The following is a 26445-nucleotide window of genomic DNA, read 5'->3' on the forward strand; positions in this document are numbered from 1 at the left end:
AATGCCACACAAGTAAGAGCAGCCTTGGTCAGAAACAAGCCTTAGGCGAAATAAACCTCAGTAAAGAAAACACCCGTGCTGCGCAGTCCGAGCCCGTTTGTACAACTTCGTGCCCATCTGTCGCTTTTATTCAGATCGCTAGTTAGTCGGCGTGAAGAGAATCTAGCGCTAGTAGACTATGCTGTCGTGGAGTGACTTGTGCTGTCATGTTTCAGTATTGCCAGACATATACAACAAAATAAATCTACGAAGTTTTCTGGTCATATATCTTTCAAGTGAGAACGAGTTGTACTTTCTCCTACGTGTTAAACAGTAAAAATAAAAGAAGAAAAAAAAATGCGCCGCGGTGGTTTAGCGGCTATGGTGTTGCGCTGCTAAGCCCGAGGTCGCGGGAACAAATCCCGGCCACGGCGGCAGCATTTCGATGGGGGCGAAATGCAAAAACGCCTGTGTCCCGTGCATTGAGGGCACGTTAAAGATCCCTCAGTGGTCAAAATTATTCCGGAGTCCCCCCCTCCCTACGGCGTTGCCTCATAATAAAATCGTGGTTTTGCCACGTAAAACCTCAGAATTCATTCCCACAAAACCAGGAACAATAATAGTTTTGTAAATTCTGCTTACTTTATTGCGTGATAGGATCAATTGATAGCAGATGCACTCGTATCCATCCGCAAGTCAAGATACACAGCCAAAGTTTCCTTGCTTTCTTACTGTGCTTCTTTTTTATTTCCTCTTTTTTGTTTCATGTAAATGCCTTTTTGTCATCGTTGTGTCAAATATGTAAGCTGGGAATATTTATGGGCATTGAAACGGGCATTTACCGACGACGCCAGCTCGAGAATTCAACCATATCGAAGAGGGCAGCGAACGCATGCGCGAAGCTGCACGCTCAAGACGCGGCATTTCCTAGCTTTGAAATGTGCAATGACAATCACACGCCTACTTAACATCCTACCACGTCAACCCCCTACATCTTTACTTTAGAGCCCTGTAAGAGCAAGATAGTACGTGTTTTCCCGCGTAGCTTTAGGTCACGGTGTTGAACAAACTTGGAAGCAAAAATATGTTAGCCAAAAAGTTACCTCTATTTCTTTTTCATTCCGGCGAGTTGCAAATTTATACATTGAACCATGTTTTTTGCAAAGCACTTGCGCCTGTCTAAACTGGCTAAACGGCACTTGCATGAGGCTCTACCTTTTTTTATATTGGTTTTCGTGGTAGAATTAGTCCCAACTCAAGTGAAAAACGTTGTTGTTCACGAGTATACTATGGTCTGCCGAATAACTGTATGCATGCGGTCAATTTTCCTGTCGTTTGGGTTGCTGATGTAAGTTTTCTAGGTGAGATGAGCTTTACAATATATTGTAGATCTAGTAGGTGACTTTCAAATGAGTCCCCCCACGGCGCGTACTTCTCTGCCGTGGTCGCGTGAAATGTAGTCGGAGTGTCTGACGTGAAAAACTTATTGAAGACTGCAAAATCTATTGCAGGTTTCCTTTACCATTTTGAGCGGTGATGCAATGAATAATAACAATAAATAATAATTGTGCGTAGTTTGGCTGCCATGCCAGCATCAGGTTGCTTTAGTGATGAGTTTGTTAAAACATTTTGATGCCAACTATTTGTACATTCGTCGCTGCGGCCGTCGGTATTGTCGCTTCGTCCTAGAACGAAGTCAGCTGCCACGCCTCCTTCCATAGTCTGTCATTGCCTTTGCCATTCACTCTCCCCCCCGGCAGAGCCAGAAAATGGCCCAAAACTGCATGCAGCAATCGCACGTCTCAGCCTTCGAAGCTGTTGTGAGACGATCGCCAAGAAAGGCGTGCTCTACGCGCGATTCTCTGAGATAATATCGGTTCAATTTATGATAAACTTCACACTATTCATAAGTAAATATGGAAAATAATGTCGAAGAAGAGACAACTTCACCCACTCGTGGGAGCCGAACCCGAGACCTCCGCATAACGCTGGCTGGCTCCCAGGGTTAGGTTACTAACCAATGCACTTAACGCCGTAGCTCGATTGGTAGAGTGCATCGCACGTGTGATAATAAGGTTGTAGGTTCGGCTCCCACCGGTGTCAAAGTTGTCTTTGCTTCCACTTTGTCCTCCTTGGTCCTTTATAAGGACTTAAATTTAACCCCCATCCTTTATTATTTCTGCAGTTATTATCCCCTATGCTTGCCTTGGCTTCATTATCTGTTAGCTTTTATGCCTGTAAAGCATATACGTACGAACGTTTGCCGTTAACTTTGGCACAGAAATGCCTCATTGCGCATTATATTTATGACGCGATAGAAATAAGCTCTCGTTATTTTTTTTCTCGATTATATGTTTCTTGAAACGTGCGTTACCTCGCAGTGACTGTAAGGGTGCAAAGACGTCGTGCGCATTCACCCTCCGCGCCCGAGGTTACAAATGGTGCTGGGGTGGGTTGGCAGGTATACTCTCAGGGCAGCAGTAGCCAGCAGCATATAGCGAACACAATACACGGATGTCCAGGAGTAGCTGTTGTAAATGTCATCTTGGCGAGTGCACAAAGAACAAGTTCCGGCGCTATGTGTTTCCACTGTTAGTCGCTTTTGTTTGCGATTTTACTATCATTTCAGGCCCCTTGCATGCAATTGCATTTCACATCGACGCGAGATGGTGTTAAGCTTATGGAAAAAACGAACGGCTATATTCGGTGGCTTCATGGGAGTTTATTGAACGCCCTCGTTCTTTCCACTTAGCACTTCATGGCGTCTCCGTAAGCTGCACTTTAATTCCGGCTACAGTTGCGTAGCTAACGCATTAATTTCGTAGTGCGGCGTCTTCCCGTAGTGCCACGTTGGTAGAACAATTTCTGTTTATTCTTTCTGTTTCTTTCGTTTCAGAGTAGCTTTGCCCGCTTACGAGCGGTCCGCGAATGTTGACACAAACCCCTGTGCATGTGCGTATGACAAAGAAGAAAAAGAAAATACCCATGGAAATGCTCAGTATACACATCTGTGTAACCTTTCCTGGAGCAGATATCAACAATCCTATCACCCTTTTTCCTTTTCTGTATATTCTTAAATGTGTAATGGTATCCTTCTTCACGCAACTTCACAAAGCAACTATAAGACTTAGCTCGTATCCACAAAGCCGTTATAAAATATACGTGCCATAAATGCATTTATACAATTCTTGTGCTGGTCACGCCCTAACCAGCAGAAACATTGTAGACAAAGAAATGAGGCTATCACGGGCAACATTCTCAGGCGGCCCATTCCAGCGATTAAAAATCTTGAAAGAAAATATTTGAAAGAGTATATTGAAAATCTTGAAAGAGTATATTTGCCTGCAAGTTGGTATTACGGTTTATTTCTGCAGGCGGTCACTCGGCGCTGAAACTGAATTTGGCCGAAATGCATAAAATACTTCAATTACCAGCAGTTTAACAGTGTGAAATGTATGGTACTGGCAAAAATGTTCGAACTTGTCTACGGTTCTGCGGCGGTTCTCAGCCAAGTACCATACTATTCGCGTAATATGCAGGGAGAATCGGCTATTTTCCTATTTTTTATGTCAAGCCAGTGCATTGTTGTGATTTCGTTCATTATAAAGTTTGCCTGGCGTCTTCATAAAAACAGAAATTCGGCTAATTGGTCTTGCATAATAGGTAAATTAATATGCATTAGACATGTGAAGACCGCAAAAAGGAGACATGCAGAGAGCCCTGACTTCCAACTTATTCACTGGCGCGGAAAACCCATACTTATAGGCACGTATTGTACAGGATGGAATGGAATGGAAAAACGTTATTGCTCTATATGTCAGAAAGATTGGCGGTGGACCGGTGTCTTCATGTCTTGAGTCCTGGCCGCTTCACAAGGATAAAAAACCTATATCGCAGACAATTGTATCTGAGCAAACTGGATTGTTTGTGATTTTTGTTTCATTTGGAAGTTGGCGCTCTGTGGTTCTTGTTTTTTTAGGTCGTCCCTTGTCCAATGCGGTGTGTTTCACCCAGTCTGGCGCCGACGCGCCTTCGCGCGCTGATCTTGCAAGAACGGCTTACGAACTGTTTCCTGGGATACGGGCGGCCTTCTGAATACGAGTCCCGATTTTAAAAACTGCTGTTGCGTCCTGTAGTTTGGGTGCCTCTCGTGTATCTACAAAACAGCCTCATGCCGTCAATGTCTGGTTATCACAGCCGAAACGTCGGCAGTATAGATCTTGCTGTTGTAACTCATAAAGACATTGTGTACGTGCTTTTGTCCCCAATCAACCGCACAGGTACATTTTATTTTACCTGTCCGCATACGGCTTTTATTTTATCCCTCGGCTGATTACAGTTTCACGTGCGCCAACGTATAAGAGCTATCATAACATATCGAATAACCCGATGTCATTTCCCATATGTGTGTGAGTATTTCTTCTCCGTGTGTTCCTTGGGAAAATCGTCACCATTCGTTGCAAGAGGTGCAAAGCATTGTGATTCAGTACCTATGTGTGTAGTAACCTATCTCTGTAATCCTCGTGTTCGGAAGTTGACCACAGTGGCACCTAAAAAGTGCTGCTACTTAGTATACATAGCATACTATACCGTTAGCCAGTTGTTTTGCTGAAGTTCTGAGCGAGATAAAAAAAAAAGGATGTGTTGTCGTTGTTGAAAATTTTCTCCGTGTTGGCTGTTAGACCGCGGTGTTATACAAATGTGGTTTCGCGCTATATTTCGCGCTCTCTCTCTCTCTCTTTCTCTGTCATCAGTGCGCAGTGCTGACAACTCTGCATTTACCGTGTACGTAGTGAGTTAATTATTCTAGTACAAACGAGTTCTGCCGAATGAGCAGCACGTACGTTGTATCATCTGCATTGTTTGCTCGCGTATTCTTTCTTTTTATTGTTGTTAAGATTATCGCTATTATTATCCAGTGTGGTCTCGTGTGCCAACCACTACGCCTGTGCGACGCGCTCAGCGCTGTTGTCAAAACTGCCGTGATGAGTCTGCCGCGCAAAAGTTGTGCTCTCGGCGTAGTTGGTTATGAGCCACGAATGACGTTTACCACCCTGCCGAAACTTCCAGGCCAATGCATGGGTCTGATCAGAGCAGAATATGCCGCTACCTGTTGGCGGGTTGTCCACTGATGCGCTCCCTGGTGATTGATTCATTGATTGATTGTAAATTTTGGCAGAGATCGTTGCCAGTCTTTGCACAATAGATCGTTTGATAATGAGGCAAAATATGAGCCCGGTTCATTCGATGGCTGCCATTTCCAAAACCTCGGGGCGAAGCACGAGCCTCACCATCCGATGACCCGGAGAAAGCACTAGCGTGTAGTGGCCTGAGAACTTTCGACACGGACAGTTAGTGTATTTTTAGTGTGCTGCTGAGCGAATGCATTATGTGCCTCTATTGGTTTTTTTTTTCGAACTCTCCCTTTGATGTTGCTTACAGCGACAACGTACAACAAAACTCACAGATGACGAATACTAAGCATCGTGGTCAAAACTTTGCAAACCATTACTAACAACACAGATCAACTGACACCTACTACATGAAAAAAAAAAGAAGATACAGCGTCATCAACCAACCAAGTGTACGATGTATCTGATGTATTAGGCCATTCTCCTCCCCACCTTTTCCTAGTTCGCTCTTCTTCCTCTTCAATTTTTTTTTTACTTTTTCGTCAGTTCTGACCGGATGAAGTTCAGAGAGATAAACACTTTTGAAACGGATGAAGCAACTTATTTCCTTTGAACGCGGGTACGATACTGCGGAGGCCACGCTGATTGTGCAATCCTTATCATTGTCCTCCGTAGCCCGCATAGTGAGCGCGGCACGGTTTCCAAATGTGAAGACAAAACATTGTGGCATTTACTTTGAAGAGCATTTAATATGTACTCAGTACATATTTAATATGCATTTATAGGCATTTACCATGTTATTTATAGGCGTAAGATTGCGCCCTGAGTAGTTTATTGCTTTTCGTTTTCTTCAGAGAAAGAACATCTGCACTAAAGCGCACTCACGCACATACATAAACACGCAGACATAAGAAATTGAGCTAATAATTGATACATTTGCTTGATGAACACGCTTATATTATTTATATCACAATATATTACAATAAATTAGCCCAGGCGTGGCTGTATAGTGTAACTACGTAGTGGTAATATTTTCGCTGAAGTTACAATGAAGGAAACGTCGAGAACACGGTCCATCTGGCTCTGCCAGATTATTTTTTCAGGCACGAAGAAAGTTATTCCAAATTTTATTGACGCTACAGTTGAAAGCAAATTTCCTTGTCACAGTCCGTGCTTCTCAAGTGGCAGACTCAGCTTCTGGAACACGTTTCATTGTTTAGTTTGTTCGGTGGCACAGAACGGGTGACACGTCATGTATATGTACATATGTATAGCTTGTTCTATTCGATGAAATCCAGCGGGAATCAGTGGTGTGAACCATGGATCCACAGATGGTAGCCGGGTGGGTAACTTGGATGCAGCCCCGCTTTTGACAGGTGTAGTGGCGCCTTGATGAGCGCATTCTAGAACAACTCCACATAAGGTGGGCGGATTTTAACCTGTTCTTACGTGTACTCAGTGGCGTTCTCACTTGAGTGTGTATCTCCTTATAGTGCGGGCTTAATGGACGAGGTGGTCCCCACTATATGACTGCTCACAATGGGAAACCTAGTTTTCTTCACACCCCGTAATGAGCCCGTAACAAATATACGAAGCCGAGTTTGGCTAATTTGTCTTCGGCTAATTCAAGTTCGAATAATCTTACCTTTCGTTTAGGTTGACGGCCTTCGAAAGTTTCAAAATAGCTCGTGCTTGTTAAACACTGCCCTTAATTCAAAGTTTGGATAATGCACAAAAATTATTTCGTGTTGAGCGGTAGTCGAATTAACGGAAGTCGACCGTTCGTCTTAGCAGCAGGCGACGCTAATCATCAAGTGTATTGTTTTCTAGACGTAAGCTTGCAGCTCACACTGTTCCGCACTTCTTATATCTTTTTTCACCTTTCTTCACACGCTGGTCCCGTGATAAATTATTTCAGTTTCCTTTATTTTTCATTGTCATAGATGTGTGCGAATGCAATTATGTCGCCATTTTCTACTATTAGCTTCACGATTACAACGCGAGGTATCTTATACAAATGAAAATAACACATGCATATTCCGATTTGTATAATCTTTGAAAACTTATTTTTTGTGCATATTACGCCAGTCCGCTATGATTAGGCACTACGTCTCTACTGGTTATCGATCTTCTTCCGTTAAGCTGGGATGATTATAGTTGGCGCCTTTAGCCGAATCCTTTTTCATTTTTGCCGCAATTTACCCCGCAGCTAAGACCGGAGAAGCGGACGTAGCTGAGTTGTGACGTTCCCTCCGTGACGGACATACCGCTACGCGTGGGAACTAAGGATAAAGCCACGGCTGTGTAGGCGTCCACTCCGTAGTGGTGCAATAGGACCAGCGTGGCACATCGAGTGGAAGCTTAAATACTTTATAGCGTTTTCTTCGAAGACGGGCAACGCACTTAAGGGACCCGCTGTTCTTGCTGATTCAGAAACTGGAAATAAATAGGGACTGACTTAAGAAATAAGAAAATAACGTTTTCAGCGGTCTTGCGCGGTGCAGTGTAAGTTGACTTGCGAGTTTAAAAAAAAAAGAAAACAGCAAGTGTCTCAGAACGTGTACCGAGATATGTGCACAGGGTACGTATTCAACGGAGCACGTTAAGGTATAGAAATTATAACGCACAGGTCATCTGACGTTGACAAAAAAGCTTACAATAATAACACGAGGCAGTTCGTCATCTTCCATAGTGCGGCACGCCGTGATGCGGTTTATTTTATTGTTTCGAGGCATTAGTCACAGTATTAGGAACTATGTGTACTTCATTGACTGCCAGTAACGTCAGTGGAGACATCCACATCTCCATTCACTAAATTCTGAGTGCGCTAAATCTCCCGTTAAATATAGCGGCTGAGAAATGAAGACAGGCATGCAGATTATGCGCCAACAAGCAAGCACAACCAAATCCACTCTTCGCTCGCAATGCTTGTCGCATGCTATTGTGCACGTTCCTACAAACACACGAACGTGTCCTCGCAACGAACAGAGATCCTGCCCTGAATGACAGCTGCATGTATGAGGCCGATACCCATTTCTCGAACGTGTCCGCCGACAACAGCGAACGTGTCCTGTACGTCACCAAGTGTCGACGTATACAGTGCTCCCTGATCCCAAGCTCACATGAGTCGTATATTCCAGTCTCGTATATAGTGTATATATCGTGAGCCCATTGAGGCCATTAACATTCCCTCTCAAGCGCGATGTGATAACACGACCGCCTCAGTAGCACGTCCACTGAATCTCTTCGTTGCACTGAATCTCTTCGTTGCACAGCTTTCCACGCATTCGGATTCCTCGACTCCGCTGCGTTCGGTTGCGTGTAATATACTGCACCTGTACAGAACTCTCTGTGGAACCAACCGCGCCGGATATCCATGCTTGCTATAGCCGAGGCTGGGCAACACTTGCGCTACATGCATCGCCGCCCTAGCGAGATCCGATTCCAGGAAGACGCATTTCATTAAGGCGCTGTGTATACGTTGTCCTGCGTGGTCGTCCATAGGCCGCCGCGTTGCGATATGCGCGCTTTGTTCGCGTCGTTGTCTTTCTGCGTCTCTTGAGCCGGACGCATTAGAGGGCGGAAGGGGCAGTGGTATCGTATACAGTGTTAGTACCACGGGCACTTGCCTCCGCTCAGGCTGTCGTAACAGTTGCATGTCGTGCCAGCTAGTGTATAGTACGCGCAGTAGGGTTTGCAACAATCAACGAGCTAGAAACTGACATATCAAACTGAGAGACGGGTTTTAGTGTTGCATTATGGCATGTGAACTCAGCGCCACCGCGTCTGCGCATTAACAATCACGCGTCGTCAAGGCGGAAGCCCCATAGCACCAATGAATGCCCATAGAACTCGCAAATTTCCTCATTTCCTCATTAACAATCCAATCAAGAAACCAATTACATCTTTTGGCGATTCAAAGCATTTAGGTGTAGGCAGAAGCGCGTGAATTGTTTGTGGTAGGATGTATCGTATGTAAGACCTCTAATTGCTTGTAGCATGACGCACTAGCCATAACGTGCGTATTATTTTAGGCCGCACTGCATAATCATCTACGTCGGCTATAGTCACGTATCTTGTCTGAAACGAAAAACTCTGAGGCTAAGCATTTCTCGCAAATATCAGCGAAATGCATCACCTGTTTGTTATTCACTGCGCTGGAAGCTCAGGGTAGACATATAGCGAATGTATACAGAACGAAGTAGCTTGACCAGGGCTGGCACAGTTCCTGCATAGAGACAATTAATAGTGATAGGTAAGTGGGATACACTAGCCCGTGTGGTCGACGGCTTATGTACAGAAAGCAAAACACCTGAAAGCTCGGAGACGCGCCGTCACCATATACTAAACTGAAACGACTGCGCGGTGGACGAGCATCCTTATCAAGCCGTGATCTTGGTTTCTTTATGCTCGCCCGACGGTGAAGTGCAAGCAGTAACGTCACTCATGGGCTTCTACTAAGGGCGTGGCTGTTGCGCTCTTCGGCTGTTCCGTTTCGCTTTTCTCGGTGAATTTGGCCGGAATTCATTACGCTGCGAAATTTACCAGCCTCAACTTTTTTTTTTTCATTTCTGGAAATGGTCATGAGCTCCTCGGATGGCGCGCTTTCAGTCTTCCTTTGAGATGAATCGCATAGCTCTTTTGGTTACAAATAATTTTTATAATTTGCATAATTACTTGTGTAATGACTCCATCGAGTCATTTTCAAATCAAATTTATGGCTCTGTCCTGAAATCAATACAGAGAAAATAATTTAGTTATGTTCTCTATTCTGAGAAATCTCGAACTCATTTCGTGAAACATACCGTATACGATGGCCTGCGCTCCCACAGCGAACCTAGCTATGACAAAGAAACGAGGGCGGTGATGTGGGCTTGTTGGTACATCTTGACTAATGCTCAACCTCCTTTAGAGAAGAAATGAGCGCCTCAGGCGTCGCTGTCTGAACGCTGGAATTGTTGGCGTTCCTAACTGACGTCACGTGATGCGCAGACCTGTAACCTGGCTAGAGCAGATCTGCCGAGAGCCAGTACGCGTTTAAAGGAGGGCACTAGCTATCAAGAGACGACGCTTACCGTCTTCATGCTTTCGTTGCTGTCCGCATTGCTAGGGGATATTGGCCCACTAACTTCACATCACGGCTCGGGATTTCCTTGACACCCTCGTTATCTGAGTCCTGTGACGCGCTTGACTACGGCTGAACCACTCCCACATTTGCTAGAGCGACTGTTACATTTTTTTTCTTCTCTCCAGTCTATTGGCGCTCTTTCTCCAGCATAATGTTGCGAACTGCCCGCGCATTCCTTCTGCGCACCCTTTGTTGACGCGCCTTGCGCGTTTGTCCTCGAGCTGTTAAGGTCTCCAGAAAGAATGGAGTTATCAGCGTTGACTGTAGGTCGCGAGCAACAGTTCCTGTAACAGACATCCTTTCGAAATACATATTTGAAAAGGCGCCGCCACAAAGGCGCAACTTTGTAGCTTAAAGAAACCAAACCGTTCAACATGCCCCACGGCTTCTCGCTGCTTCGATTTATTTATTTATTTACTTAAAGCTGTAAACAATATAATATGCCGGCATATTAAGGGCAATGTCGATTGAGCCTTTCCCTTCGCGCTTCAAGTCAACCCTCAACAGAAGGCAAATTTAACTGAAGGTACAGGGGCACCGTTTCTGATGGCATCGCACATGCAGGGCCGACAAAAGCTTGTGTTCCATGGGCAAAAGCGTTTGCTCAGATGAGTTCACACACTGTTTGCATACTTGGTATCCACCCATCCAGATGGTTCACAAGCAGCTCGTTAACCATGCAACTGCAGCACGGACCGTGTCGTAAGGGGCACGCGGCTGCACATACACACAAGTAAACTCAGTAGCAAAGGAGCCTCACACTTATCGCGTAGTAGATGGCTAATACTGTTGCTCCCAAATTTTGGAGATTTCTTGTAATTCTCAGAAGCATTTACTATATATATATATATATTCCTCTCCGTCGTGCACTCCTTGACCATTGTACCGGGAGCTTTCGTCGGGACAGTTGTTGTTTCGCACAGAGCGCGTAGTTCTTCTTGTCTTTTAGTCTTTGTCGATGCGTCGTGCCCTTTCCCTACGTTTGACTTTCTTCGAACAGCTGAAGTCTTCTCGTGTAGCTCCGCCGAGATTGTCAGTTAGTATAGTTCGGCGCACGGCGCGCGTATGCATGAATGCGCAATAGTATAAGTGTGAGCACGTGTGTCGTCATCACGCATCTGCGCCACCGTGGTCGCGTCTGAGTGCATGCATGTGTGTATGTGTGTTTGTGTGTGTGTCTGTCTGTCTGTCTGTGTGTCTGTTTGTGAGTTGTTCTGTGTGACTATAAACCAGTGCTGATCTAAACACACTGTATTGCAAGCGACAATCAACGATCGTGACCCTCGTTTACCCCCGACCCCCGTCGTGGAGGCAGACGACTCCGTGTCACGCACGCATTTAGCGCACACTTGTTGTATTTCACGTGCACTCGTCCTTTAGCTGCAGCACTTCTTTCTCCTTCACCGCACTCGCTGTTTCTTGTTCGCTCGCAAGCGGTATATAGTCAGTAGCAGTATAGAAAGTTAACGGGCACATGGACGTATATCATGCGCATGACAGAGTGTGCACAGTATCAAATGCCTCAGTGAGAGGCGCGGGCTGTTATGTAGACGCGCTTTCCTTTCCGCGTTGTGTGCGCGCCCGTCACAGCGTGTGTAGTATATCTCTCAGCGGAGTGTATAGGAACCGGTTGGTCTATATGTTTCGGCACATCCGCTATAGTTCGAATAGCTGTAACGTCAGTCGTACTTTGTTGATGTTCCCTATAATATGCAAGGTGGAGCTGTCGGCGGCTGAGACACTGTTGGATTGAGCAGCGGGTCTCAGGTTCGACTCCCGCATTCGCTAGCTACTCTCCGCGTTTACGGAAAAGTGCAAAAAAAATGTGACTCGAACTGATTGCGTAGCATGCTATGAGATGAACGCACGGGAACACCAATGGATGTCATATGTTCTAAGGGTAGCATGAGTGACTGTTGCTCAGACTCAACATATTGTCACCATTAGGTGATGGCTACAATATGATTCAGGCTCAACTCGCTTAAACGCTCCTTCTACAATTGCTTTTCTTGCTTTATTTCTTGCTACTTACATTAGGTGAGCATGGTAATCTTTGTCATGTTCTCTTCTTCTAAACACACGGAAAATATTTAATTCCCATTGTGAGCAGTCGTTTCTAATAAGCATCACGAATAAACAAACACGGCGGAAAACTATGGTTTACACAGTGGATACGCATTACTCAAATGGTGCGAGAAATTTGTCGCATTGTGTTTTATATCGTTTCTGATTACCTGCTTTTAGTAATATTGCCGCGGTTTCAAAACAAGTGATCGTATTCACAATAACTCTCCAAACGCTCCTTTAAGCCCGTTCTCTGACGATGTTACAAACGAAGCGAAGCAAAACGTGTCCGCTCGATTTCGTAACTTGCGTGATTACACAGAATTGTGGGCATATTATTGCGAGACGTCGTTCTTCGTTTTCACCTTGTTACTGATGTTGTTCTTGCACCATCACTAAGAAAATTAAACTGCTATAAGCGAGCTTCGCATTTCCAATGCATTGCAGGCCGCAATGACTCTCAAAAAGGTGCAACCGTCTTGTATGCACATGATTCAAATTCAAAGTTATTCAAAAGAGGAACAGTACACACGAAATATTGTATAAAACATCAGGATCCCTAGCTCAAGGCTGGCTGGGATACGTAATTGAGAGAAATACGAGCATTAAATGCTCGCTTAACTTACCCAGGATAGTTTTTTCACGATGTAATGGTTGAAGCCGTTAGTCTGCCATGCATCATTTCATGCTGCTTTCGGTCTGGAAATGAAAACCACACAACCACTCGGTATTGCAGAAAGAACCGTCGCATGTCCGAACATTAATTTCGACATGATTTCTCGCGATTTAAAGAAAAAAAAGGGCAAAAGAAAAAGTCGCAGCCGGTGTAACGTAGTCACTGAACCCAACCACTTTGGCAGCATTTTTATTCGTTTGGTTGTATAGAACACGCCGTCTCAGACTTCACTTAATTCCTTTCTTCTTTTCTTTTCTTTTTTTGTTTTGTTTCATCTGCTCTTAATTATCAACTATTCTGAAATTAATCAGTGCAGAATGGAGAGTATACCTGCCTACTGGCGACCAACTGGCCGAAAATTCACCCGAGCCGCCTTTCAGATGGAGGTTACTTTTCGCCATTAAAAATAACAATATGTACCGTTAAGGCGGCCCGAGATCCACATTCAGCTGCCTCGTTCCCGCGTGCTATAGAAAAGAGATGAGATTCAAAATATTAGTAACTATATAGCTTACGTAGCCAGTAATTACCCGATCATTTATTCGCGGCTTCTTTTGGGTTCCTGTCATTGCTAGGAGCGCCAATGCAAGTGTGGAAAAGGCTATAGCTATACTGCAGTCGTCCCGCGCCACCTTTATTTATTTTGACGCAACGAAAGGAAAGAGAAATAGTTCGTGTATATAGATGAATTGGCAGAAAGTTGACGTCTTTCCTTCTAGCTTATTACGCTATCCTTGAGAGAGAGTAAAACTTTATTGAGAAAAGGCAAGAAAAAAAAACGAAAGAAAGTGTGGAGCCCATAGTTCAGGGCCCCACCGGCTTGAGCGAGTCGGGTCGCTGGGCTTGGTCCAGGATAGCCAGCTGGCTGTCCTGTTCCTCGACCGCAAGCCATGCCTCCCACTGCATCCTTCAAGTGGCTCAAACATTGAGAAAGAACCAAACCAAATTACGCTCTTCGCTAAAACAGCACGCAACTTCGCTTAACCAGACGACTACAGTGCGTGTGGGGCTGTCCCAAATAGAAATAACTATTTAAGTTTGCACATTCGTCTTCAAAATGACAATGCTCCACATAATACGCCTGAAAACACACACAGGCACACACACGCATACACACACATATAAAGATTATTTATTTATTTATTTATTTATTTGCTTATTTATTTATTTATACATATATTTATTTATTTACTTATTTTGAGGGGAGGGGGGTAGTCTTTCAGTCCGAGCAAATCCGGTCATCCTTTCGCAGTGATGATGTGACCCAGACAAAATAATTCGGGCCAACCTCTCTCAGCCTTTTCTGTCATAATAAGTCTCTCTCCAATTAGGAGAGTACCAGCCGTCCCCCATCCACCACCCTCCCATAGATATTGGGACGCCCTGTGGCGAAATGTGAGACGCGCCCGAAATGGCGTGGAAATGGAGGGTATAAAGAACTCAAGGAGAAAAAAAAATAGAGGAAAAGAAGAGAAACGTGAAGTGTAAGGAATGAACTCCGTTGTGTTAGCGTCATTACCTCTTGATTGTATGGTTATCTCTGTACTTCGTGTAGTAGCAATAAAGAACCTGATTTGTTGAAGCTGGATTCAGTGGTACTCGACCCATTGCCCCCACGGGTTGTCCCGGCTCCTCAGGAACCAGCCTACCGGCTGTGCCAAAGTCCCACGGCACTGCTTACTGAGGTAAGTGAGCGGCTAGCGTCAGAACGACAGAGCCTTTTCAAGTGCCTCCTGGACGGCCAAAGTGGCAGTATCAATTTTATGGGACAGTCGGAAGGTTGGTAGCTACTATTCTAAGTGCTCCGTTATGTATAAAGTGGCGAAACAGTAAAAAATCGCATTATCGATATTTCCGGGAGCCTCAGATGACCGAAATAGAAATTCAACCATATACTTTTATCAGTAGCACAAAAGGTGTGCGAGGGGCTATACTTATCGAAGCTTTTTGGGTCCTAATTGAACACGTAAATGGACGAGGGGAAGGAACACACCTAGCTAATGTTTGAATGCCAAACGTCCAAAGCTGCTTCCTGATGAGCTTCTGAATCCCAATAAACGGAGCCTTGCAGTGATAACTTATGCCTCTTAAAGTGGCGATTAAGGCGAGTTGGATATGTATTACGAAATGGTTTTTACGCTAGCGGAGACGGACATAAAAAAGACGCAGTTTCGCAAGCGAAGCCGATATCGATTGCGACAGCAAATTAGTGGACAGCTATACGAAGTGAGGATAGTAGTTTTATTGAGTATGTAAACTTGTAAACATAGGCACACTAACTAAATTAACAAGCATGGAGTCACGCGCGCACAAGCAAACATGAACACATCTCATCGATGACCGCGGAAACTCGCTATCAAAGCGCTGGAGTGAGCAAGCGCGGCAGCAGCAGCGAGCGAATTTACCTTCGTGCTGCGTCTCGCATCAATGCGAACTTAGCCGCGAATACAAAGCGCGAGGCCGGACTCTGTCCCCGTCGCAGATGGCTTTCAAGATACAGCGCGGCGGCCCGAGCCGCCCGGAGTAGAACACCCCTCCCTCCTCGCTACATTCAACGTCATTGCTGCGCGCAACGGAAGACGGCACGCTTCCTCTCCGCTTCCCTTACTCGCATGCGCGAGACTATGCCGCTATCGCCGGCTCACCCTCGCATGCTCACCCTCGCACATACAGCACGCGGCGACAATATTATCGCCCTTGGACTTCATACAGAACCTCACGGCGACAGCAACGGCAAAAATGCGCCTGGAGCATCCATGTAATTTCTGTCCCAATAAAAGAGAGTACTAGGACACATGAAGCGACATAGGTCACGAACAGGACACTACCAGGCGTCACAGGTAGATCCGACGCGGCAGTGAGTGCGTATGTGGCGAAACTGCGTCGTTACAGCTTGTCTGTGGTATTTGTTTCCTGGTGTCCTCGTCTTTTTCGCGCTGTTTCACCTCAGTTCTAAGTATGAACCAACTAGCCCTCATCCAGATCTTACTAATACAGCTTCGCGCACGTGGCCACACACATGTTCAAAGGTGCGAAGATGTGCAAAAACGGCGTGATCCGCCGCGGCGAGACCGAGCGGTGACGGATATCGGAACTCACCTTCGAAAAGCGCCAGGAACGCTGTCACCCGTAGACGCTGACTGAGTTAAGCAGCAAGACACTTCCAAGCACTACCATATCTGCTACCTTAATAGGTGTCCAAGATGCCGGCCTTGTTTTCCATAGAAATACTCGGTGATAAAGTAAATGACGCCTAAATATCGTCATTGCAACGAATATACGTCATCAAGAGCACAGGCAGCTCGCGGCCAGCGTGAGCCAACACCAACACCGACAGCTTGCCATTTCCCGGCGGTCGCCGAGCCAGGCTTTGAGCAGAGTTAGTATTTTCAAAACACCATTGGGACCACTGGTGGAGCGGTGCGCGGGCGCTTAATCACAGGGCAGTTTTATTAATATATGAAAAGGACTTGCGCGTGTGCACGTAATCACGCGGCACTTTACTAATAGATGAAAAGAAGTAGCCGTCTGCATTATAAGTTGACTGAATCTTTCTTTTTATCTTATCTCGATAAAAAAATGTGCAGAAGCCATCGACGATGAAATTTAATGTAAGCGAATAGCCCGGATGAACGAACGAACGAACGAACGAATGAATGAGTAAACGAACGAACGAACCAACCATCCGACCAACCAACCGAGTCCGACCATCGACCAACCACAAAAGCCGCCGAAAGAGTCACAAAAAGCTATTCACTCCAAAAGAAGATGCTCCTTGAGGCGTGCGTTCCCATATTGCCCCACTTGACCAACGTATTCACTATCACACGACAGCGGAATAACGTGAGGCATTGCTACATATGTGATCATACACGCGCTTGACGGACCATTTCCTTTTGTTTGATAGGGGCCCTTTTCTCAACCCTTTGCGAAATACGGGCTTTTTTGTTCTTTAGCTGAAAAGAACATGTTAAATCATACGTATCACCTATACACTCTTTAACTTGTGCAACATTTTGCAAAATAAACGTGTAGTGTCAGCAGGAGCTGCGTGGAAACAAGAAAGCAACGAGGACGCAAAGCTGCTGGAGTGAAGAGCGAGAAACTGCAGGGCTTGCCGGCAGCAATCGCCAAAGCTGCTCATCAGCTCCAAGCAGTATCTATAAGGCTGCAAAATAAATCCTGCTTTGGAGCCCTTGCCAGGGATTTTGACAACTTTCAGCATTTACTGCCCCTCCCCCCCCCCTTCTTTTTCTTAAGTAAGGTCGCTAACAAGCCCTGTCTGCACATCTCATCATAGCTGCACATCCCTCGACAGCATACTGTACACATTTTAAAGAAAAGCACTTGTAATACAGGGGGATCAACTTTCGGGTTGGCTACGTTCTTCGGGGTAGATTTTGATGCTGCTAGCAGTGTTTCTGTGGTTATCGAAAGGCGTTCTAGCCCTGAAGATTTCCCTTTACACAAAAGTTTGTTCGTCTTGTAGTAACAATGGGAGACAAAAAAAGAAAAATAAAGTAGTCTTACTAAGCAAAAACGTTACACCAATGAAAAGGTGGAACACAGAACTGATGATGCTACAGACTTACCTTCTTTTTCTTTCTTTGCTTGCTTCTGTCTTTTCACGATTGCACTAAAGCAACCGTGAATACAATTTTATTGTATTCGCGGTGCAGGTGCATTTCTGCCGTCGCCGTTGGCGTCACCGTGATGTTCCATATAAAGTTCAAAAGCATGCAGCGTCGCCGCCGCGCGGCGTATGCTGCATGTGCCAGTGAAAGCGCGCTAAGGTAAGCCCACGATGGCGGCTCAGTCTCGCTCGCGCAATGAAGGAAAGTGTAGAGGTAGCGCACCGTCTTTCATAACGCGCAAGGCACAGGGGTGAGAGGAGGGAGGGAGGCGGGGGGAGGCGTTCTCAGTGACTCTAGGCGTTCTACTCCTGCGGCGCCCTCTCGCGAGTGACGTCACGGCCAGGACGCCGCTCGCTCCGGCTCGCTCGGCGGCCGCGCGCGCTCGTTGCCTTCGTGTATGCTTGGGGTATGGGTGGCTCGAGCCATAGTTATTGAAGGGTATGTCGGCTTCTTTCTGCTGCCATGCCTGACCCACTGTTCCTTATTCAAAAGCGCGTGAGTCAAGAAAGTTTGCGGCTTGGATATCGCAAGCTATGTAGCGTTGAATGGCTCTACTGGTTTTGCAATGCATACATGCGCTGTATCTGTCCATAAACTTTGCGTTAAAAAAGAATATCTGCAAATTCAATACGCGAAGTTGTGTACGATGCTTCGCTAAATACCTAACATTTCCTTAGTACTTAGATATGAGAGACATTCTACATGGAAGAAAAATCTTGGTATTTGGTGTCAACGTGTTGTACGTGTTAGACACTGCTCTGCGAAGCTCTCATCATGATTCTTATTACTCTGGTGAGTTGTTCTAGTGAAATATGGGCACTTTATTAATGTGTAAAAGAAAGAGTAAGGCGCGCATTTCGCATGAAAAAGTTTGCTACTACGTTCACCGCTCCCTGAAACAAGCCCCCATAAAGCGAATTGCTCATGGCTGCTAACCCCACGGTGTGTTATGTAGATTATTTACATAGTTAATTCACAAATACCATAGTAGCAATCACAAGAAAAGTTTCATGGTTAAGGTCGAGAGCCAATCAATAGCAAGGGATGAAATGTTTCATGGTGGCCCTCAGTAGCCTTTATCGAGAATATGGCGCAGACCTCGAACAACGTTAGCAACCGACTGTACTTATGGCGAGGCACGCATTGTTCGCGAAAACAATCAGTGCCTTACAAGCTCGAATTGAAACCATAAAGCAGTTTTTTACAGCGCCAGTTGCAATGCCTAAACAAGGCCCACCCCCTTCCCTATACTCGCCCTGATAATCGCGAGCCACAGAAGGCGGTGCGCTTCCTCCCCGCTTTTCTCCCTTGCGCACACAAGACTGAGCCACCATCGTCGGCTCACCCATGCCACTCCCCTCCCCCCTCCCCCACGCTTTCGCTCGCACATACAGCATACGGCGCGCGGTCACGATATCGCCGTTGGACTTGATACGGAACATGAGGGAGACGGTGACGGCAGGAATGTTCCTGAAGTGTCTACATAATTGCTATAGCAATAATATCATCAGAGTATCCGTCAATTGAAGCGTCGCGTGGCCTATTACTTTCAGCAAAAGAAGAAGACGTAACAACATCAAACTTTCACCTTGCGACAATTCACTGTGCCGCAACACTCATTCTTTTTGGGTGTGTGTGTGGGGGGGGGGGGGGGGCGCACCGAAATGAAAAGAAAAACGCGAAGGAAAGCATGTTTGCCACAACCGAACGCCTACATTGGGCACCTACCGAAGGAATATCCAAGAAAATGGGAGATGCTGGGTCTACAGAGAACCATACGCATACTGCTCGGTATCCTACACCGGCGAGACAAGATTTTCCGGAAAGGTAGCGCTCAAGCGAACGCGTTGCCATCCGTCGAGCCCCCAAAATGATGCCGGCGAGCGATCATTGTTTCTTTTTCTCGTCTGCTAGCCAGAAAGCGTCCAAAACTCTGCCACGCGAAAATCCACTAAGCCAGAGAAAAACGAACGCGCACCGAAGTGCGCCGTGCGGTGATCGGGGCAACACGTGAAAAACGCACGCGCTCTGGCTGGCTCCGGCAGCCCGCGGGTAGCCAGAACAAGAAAACTGAAGACGTTCAACGTGGATTCTTTTGCGCAGGTGAAAAAAAATAATATTCTTTCTGTGACATGACGGCACAAATGAGCCACCACAACGCTTCGTCTCATCAGACCTCGCTGTGTGCTTTGTCAACATTAGAGTAGTACGCTCTAGTCAATTTGTCTGATAGTGTGTTGATTTGGCTTGTCTGGTTGTATGGTGTGAAGTACGACTTTAGAAAAGTAAATGCACCTTTGGCGTCAAATGTTTCTAACAACATCAAACCCACAAAGTTCCGGCATTGAAAATCTAAAGCACGACTTTAGAAATGTCAATGCACCTTTGGCATCAAAAGTTTATAAGAACTTTATATCCATTTCGGAATTGAAATTCATGCGCTCCGCAGATTCTGCGGCCTCCGCGAGATGCTGCGACGAGCCCATTCGCCATCGAAACGTCCTTGACATTTTGTGCTTGGATGGGGCTCTTTGTGTTATGTGACTCCCGGTTCTTGGGCGTTGCCACGAAATCCAGCCAGAGTTCTCAATGATCGCGCCAAAATGTATTTTAGAGCATGAAAAAGACATTCCAGACAAAATGCACAATGATTTCCGGCGATGGGGGTCATTTTTGTTGGTGGTGCATGACAACACGGAAAAGTTTCGGGGAGGGTTTCGGGGAAATTAAATTAACTGGCAGGCAGCGCCTTCGGTTTACATGGGCGAACGTGAAAGTGCGTCGACATCCGTGTGGCGGCTGCCAGACCTGTATACAACGCGCATGTCGAAATCTTGCAACCTCAAAGCCCAGCGACGTAATCAGCCTGAGGAGTCCTTCATCGTGGACAGCCAACAAAGTGAATGGTGGTCTGTAACTCCTTCCCATTCCTTTTCCATAACGGAATAATTCATCTCTGTTTTGGTGAGGGTGCGGCTTGCGCGTGCAACGACGCAGTCGAAGCCAGGTTTGCGCTGCGGGAGCACAGCGCCGAGTGCAACACCACTGGCGTCGGTGTGTACTTCTGTCGGAGATGTAGGGTCGAAGTGACGCAGTATCGGCGGCGAGGTTAGTAAACGACTCAATTCTTGGAAGGCATCGTCACAGGCGGGCGACCAAGCGTGATTGTTCGAGTCGCTCCGTAGTAGCTGATTCAAGGGATCGATGACGGACGCAAAATTCCAAATGAAGCGGCAAAAGTAAGAACAGAAGCCACAGAAGTTGCGAAGTTTTATGAAGGAATGTTGGTCAAAATCAGCAACTGCACGGAGCTTGACGGAGTCAGGAAGAATACCGTCTTTAGATACCGCATGGCCAAGGATGGTGAGCTTACTTGCGCCAGAGCAGCATATATTCAGGTTGAGCTGAAGGCTAGCGTCAGTTAGGTACTGTAACACTTCCTGGTAGGAAAATCGGGTGAAACAATAACCGCATCATCTAAGTAGCACATGCACGTTTTTCATTTGAGACCACGCAAAAAGTTGTCCATGAGGCGCTCAAATGCTGCGGGGCCGTTGCAAAACCCGCAAGGCATGACACGAAATTCATATAGGCCATCTGGGGTGGTAAAGGATGTTTCAGGTTGATCGTCTGGTGCCATGAGGACTTGCCAATAGCCACTGCGTAAATCGATACTAGAGAACAACTCCGCACCTTGAAGGTAGTCAAGGACATCGTCAATTGTCGGCAAAAAGTAAACATCCTTGGGAGTGATTTTTTTAAGTCGACGGTAATCGACACAGAAAGGAATCGATCCGCCCTTCTTAACACGAACGACTGGGGATGACCAGGGTCTACTCGAAGGCTGGATGACGCCGCGCTTGAGCATATCGGCTACTTGGTCATCGATAACACGGCGCTCTGTCACGTACAGACGGCATTATCGTTGTCGCAGTGGCGCGCTAGTAGCTGGTACCCGTGTCGATGCGGCGACAAACAGATGACGTGCGGCCCGAGAAAACACACTGGCAGTCAAAAGAATAACGGAACTTGTCGAGAAGGCGTAGAAACTGGGTGCGTCGGGAAACAGTCAACATGTCGGCGATGGAGCTATTTCGAACATCGGTCGAAATCTGCTCTCGCGCGGGCTTACAGGTCCCTCCGGCGACCTCATAAATGGTGAAGGAACCAGTTGGCACCTCAATGATGGCAGCAGGGTCGACACACTAAACGCGGCCAATGCATTCTCCACGAAGCAAAGTGAGGGGACATGACATTTGGTTGGATACGAGCAGTCTACTGACCCCATCACAATCTTCTAAAAGAGCAAAAGGCAGCGGGGAACATTTGCGACGGAGGAAAATAGCAGCTGGCGTAAATAGTGCGCTTGGATCAGCGACGACGTTACAGCACACCGTGACAAGGGCAGAGGAGTACGGTAGTATTGCAACGTCCTCTGCAACAAATACTTTATCTCCAGCTTCACGAGCGTCAAGAAACGGGGCGTCGCAAAGCGTTTGAAATTTCACTTGAGCACGAGAGTAGTCAATAACGGCCTTGTTAGCGAAAAGAAAGTCCCAGTCCAAAATACGTGGAAACAAGAATTCAGCACCGAAAATTCGACGATATAGAGGAGGCCGTTAATGCCAACGCGAGCAGTACATGCAGCCGCTGGCGTGATGCGCTCTTCGCTGGCAGTACGAAGTGACACGTCTGACACTGGCGTCGTAACTTTTCTGAGCAAACGGTAAAGTTTGACACTAAGAACTGAAACTGTGGTACCAGTGTCGACGAGGGCGAATGCAGTAACGCCGTCCACATATACTTTAATCACATTAGTCGGAGAAGGGAGAGGCCTTGCTTTTCTTGTGGGTGACGGAGTTCTCGCCTCTGGAACTGCGGCGATTAGTTTTCCCGTTCCCGTGCATCGGCGAAATCGAGTGGCGTCGAATAGATAGTGAACGGCGGTCAACAAAAGGGTGATGGTCCGAATATGAAGACAGCTAGCTGGCGGGTGTTCCGAGATGCGAAGGACGATGGGTACGGTGAAACATATGGATTGGAGCCGAAGCTACGGCGGTAGGATGTTGCGCGGCGACGGCAAACTCGTGCAATGTGGCCAGGTATACCACACGCAAAGCATATTGGCCGGTTCTCGGGAGTGCGCCATTGTCCGTGGCTGTGTAGGTACCTCGACTGAACGAAGTGAGGAGCTATAGACGCAGTGGTACGGCTGATCGAAATGGTGCAACGGGCTAACGTGGTGGCCCTGCGATAGCCTCGGCATAGCTGAGAGGCGCATTCACCTCGTTATAGGCAACGGGAGGTGGCACCGACGGAGTCTCGCGGGCAGAAGGCAGGGCTGCGAAAACTAGCTGCTGTGTGACCTGGCGAAAGTCGGCAATCAACGGTGAGGATGATTGCGCGGCTCATGCCAGCAGCGAAAACCGACGAGCGACCTCAGCACGGAAGAACTCCTTTATCTGGCAAAGCAGGGAGTCCATGTCAGGAGCGGTGGCCATACTCGCGAGGGTGTCGTCAGACACAGGGGGGCGCCGCTTGTGAAGCCGCTGTCTGCAGAGCTCGTCGGAACTGTGGCAAAGCTCAATGACATGAGAAACAGTGCCAATGTTTTTTGACCGCAGCATATAAAATCCTTCGTCGGAAATGCCCTTCATGATGCGACATACCTTGTCCAGCTCCCCCAAGTGGTCCCAATTTATGGAGTCCGCCGCTACGGCGTGCCTCATAATCAGATCATGGTTTTGGCACGTAAAAACTCATAATTAATTTTTCGTCCGCCTCCGCCATCGTCGGGTTGACACGCAGGCAGAGGTCGAGCATGTGTGTCTTGCCGGCGGTCGAGCCGGTGCAGATCTGGTGAAGGTTTGACCAGTTTGCTGGGATCGGCTTCGTAGGCGTTGTTTAGCTAAACTTGCGCACGCCAGAGCGGCCGTAAACTGCCACGATGCTGGTTTTCAAGCTATCCCACGTGCGGCGATCGGCTTCGTGATTTTTAAATCACAGCTGAGCGACGCCCGATAAATAGAAGATTGCATTGTTGAACTGTAGAAGACCGTCCGATTTGTTGGTGGTGCTCGCTCTTTCATACGATTCCAGCCAATCTTCAATGTCTTTCTCATCGGTTCCACTGAAGATGTCAGGATCCTGTAGACGTGGGGAACCGGTACATACGATGGCTGGTAAAACAGGTGGGGATGTCTGGCTTGCGTCGTCAAGCATTACGGACGGCAGAGTTCGGTTGCGTAATTCGAGGGTGCGGGAAAACCGCAGCACCTCCACCAAAATCTAACGCCAACAAAGGACAGGACAAGAGAGCAGCAGGCAGCGTTGGCAGCGTCTCAACCAGAGCAGTGGAGGCAATCACAAGCTTGCACCTCCCAGAGGACTGGGGATTTGACTTCAGCGCCGACCATTCCTTTTCACTAGAGAACTTATAAATTTTACCGTCATCATGAGAACATCATGGTCATTTTTCGTTGGGGGTTATTCGTGATAAGCCAAGACTGAGGTGGAGTCTGCCTGAACGAAGCCTCTTCATAGTGTACCAGGTGTTTTTTGTGGGCTACATACTGTACAGCAGGCCTACGCATTCTTGCATGGCCTCATTGTACCTGCGCACGCTGGAGAGTCTTCAGGTACAAACAGAGCGCATATGTATCGCGCCTTGCGCGCCGCACGTCAACCAAGGGTAGTACAGCGAGTAGACATGCAAACCCGTGCGAACCTATATTTGCCTCCGGATCGGATACTCACGCCATACCTTGTCTTGTCAACCGACTGCGCGTTCTCAAAAGCAATTTCTTGTTATTAGAGATTTATACCTACACTGCTTCGAAGCCACCAACGTCCCTGAAACGCCTCTCTATACAATGCCGAGTTCGCTAGTGAGCTTCAAATACTTGAAGTTGCGAAGACGACTCACGATTCTTCTATTCGTCGAAAACGGCTCACCCTGTCTCACATATTTACACTGTGTAGCAGTATTCTGCAAGTAAATGCCGATTGTGTGTTATGACCCACCACAACGGCTGCACTGGTTATTACGCGACTTACACGGCGATTTCAATTAAACCCCATACCGACAGCTACGGCTACTATGAGGAGGCTGCGCGTCTCATCACATCTCAGGCACCTCGAAAACTGAGTGTGTCTTGTCTTGCTAAGTCAGCGTTGATAATGGTAGAGCGCTTCTTGAAAAGCGGGCCCTATTACATTCTGGTGCTAGCAATCAGAGCGCCACGACAGTGCCCAACGACATCACGTTTCAATGTGTACATGGTCACTGTGGTGTGGCTAGTAATGAACTCTCTCCACAGTGAGACAAGATCGGCCTCCCCTGTATCTGATAAATTGAGGATAGCCTAGTAGTAATGTCATGCTAACTCTTTGATCCCGTCAATCATGGAAGACCTTACAATGGTGTACATGGTTCATGGTTACAACATCCACAGGTGTCTGGTCATGTGTGTGACCCAGATGGGAAGGGATGGCTTACACGAAGCCAGGCATCTTTATAAGCACGATTTGTCTAAGCCCTGCTTTCACCCGTGCCTACGCACATCACTGCAGTCAGTCGAATAGCCCTGACCGTATGCAATGCTCGACGCATGAAACGCTGCAACACGTATTAATCGATTGCCTAGCATATGTGCAGGAGAGAAGGACGCTAGAGAGTTTCTTAGCTAGCGTTTTCAGACAATTACTGTCCGACATCACTTCTCGCGGCCTGATTCTAAAACTGCGAAGCAGACAAATACAAAGGCGTTATTGTAGTTACTGCATGCTATGTAACTGGACTAGCGACTTTATTTCTGGCGACTTCGTAATGTATGCATACACATTGCTGCATACAGCTTGTTACACTGCCTGCTCAAAAGTCGCCCCAGCCCCAGATTTCGGGGAATTCAAGGAGCACATATACTATATTCAAGGAGTTTGAAGGCCCTTGAATATCTTTTTCAAAATTCATGGGTTTTCAAGGATTTCAAGGAGGGGTACGAACCCCACATGTTGCTATATAGAAAGAAAGATCCAGATTTTGTAAAGAAGTGAACCCAGCGTGCAGCGAGTTAGAACACGAGAGAAAATATTACTCTAGCGCAGTTCAATACAACCCTCAGAAGAAATCGCCGTGATTTCAGGGGACTCCCGTGCAAGCCTGCGATAAATTAGATGTGACTTGCTTGCGTCAGCTCTTCATGTTCCTTTTGCTGCTTGGTCATTCCACGCAAAACGTCCCAAACATTGCACACACCGGCTCCAATTCCATTCGAAAAAAAAAAATGTGTTGAATCTTCTTGTCGCAATATTTGTCCTCGCAAGCTACTTTTGCAAGAAAAACTTTTCTGTCTTTTACGGTGATTTGAATGTTGCGATGGTGGGCGAAACCAAGGTTTCCAAATAAAATTTCGCAAAATACAATTCTACACGGAACGCCTTACAAATCAGCTGGTTGCTATAAAAGTAGTCGCGCATTGTTATTCCTTCCCATTCGTGGCCGCTATTTTGTCTCACGATATGCTCTCTGGTGAAGCAATATGGTGATTCTGGGCGGAGTTCAACGTTATTTTAAAAATTCTAGAGGTCTTACAGACACAACTGCATCACATGACTGGGTAGTTGGCGTTAAGTGTCTCAAAAAGGTATTGAAGTCGATGGGACAAATAGTGTAGCAAAATGATTCACCACAATTTTTGGAATAAAATCAGAGAGGCTCAATTTCCAAGTCAGATGTTCGGCGTGGAATGACCGTGCTGTTCTTTGCGTGCACTATCGCCTTTCTCATGCTGCTCACTTTTCCTCAGTCCTAACATTATAGCTGTTATTTTG

This window comes from Dermacentor albipictus, chromosome 1, assembly GCF_038994185.2.
Source record: "Dermacentor albipictus isolate Rhodes 1998 colony chromosome 1, USDA_Dalb.pri_finalv2, whole genome shotgun sequence".
NCBI classification, from domain to species: Eukaryota; Metazoa; Arthropoda; class Arachnida; order Ixodida; family Ixodidae; genus Dermacentor; species Dermacentor albipictus.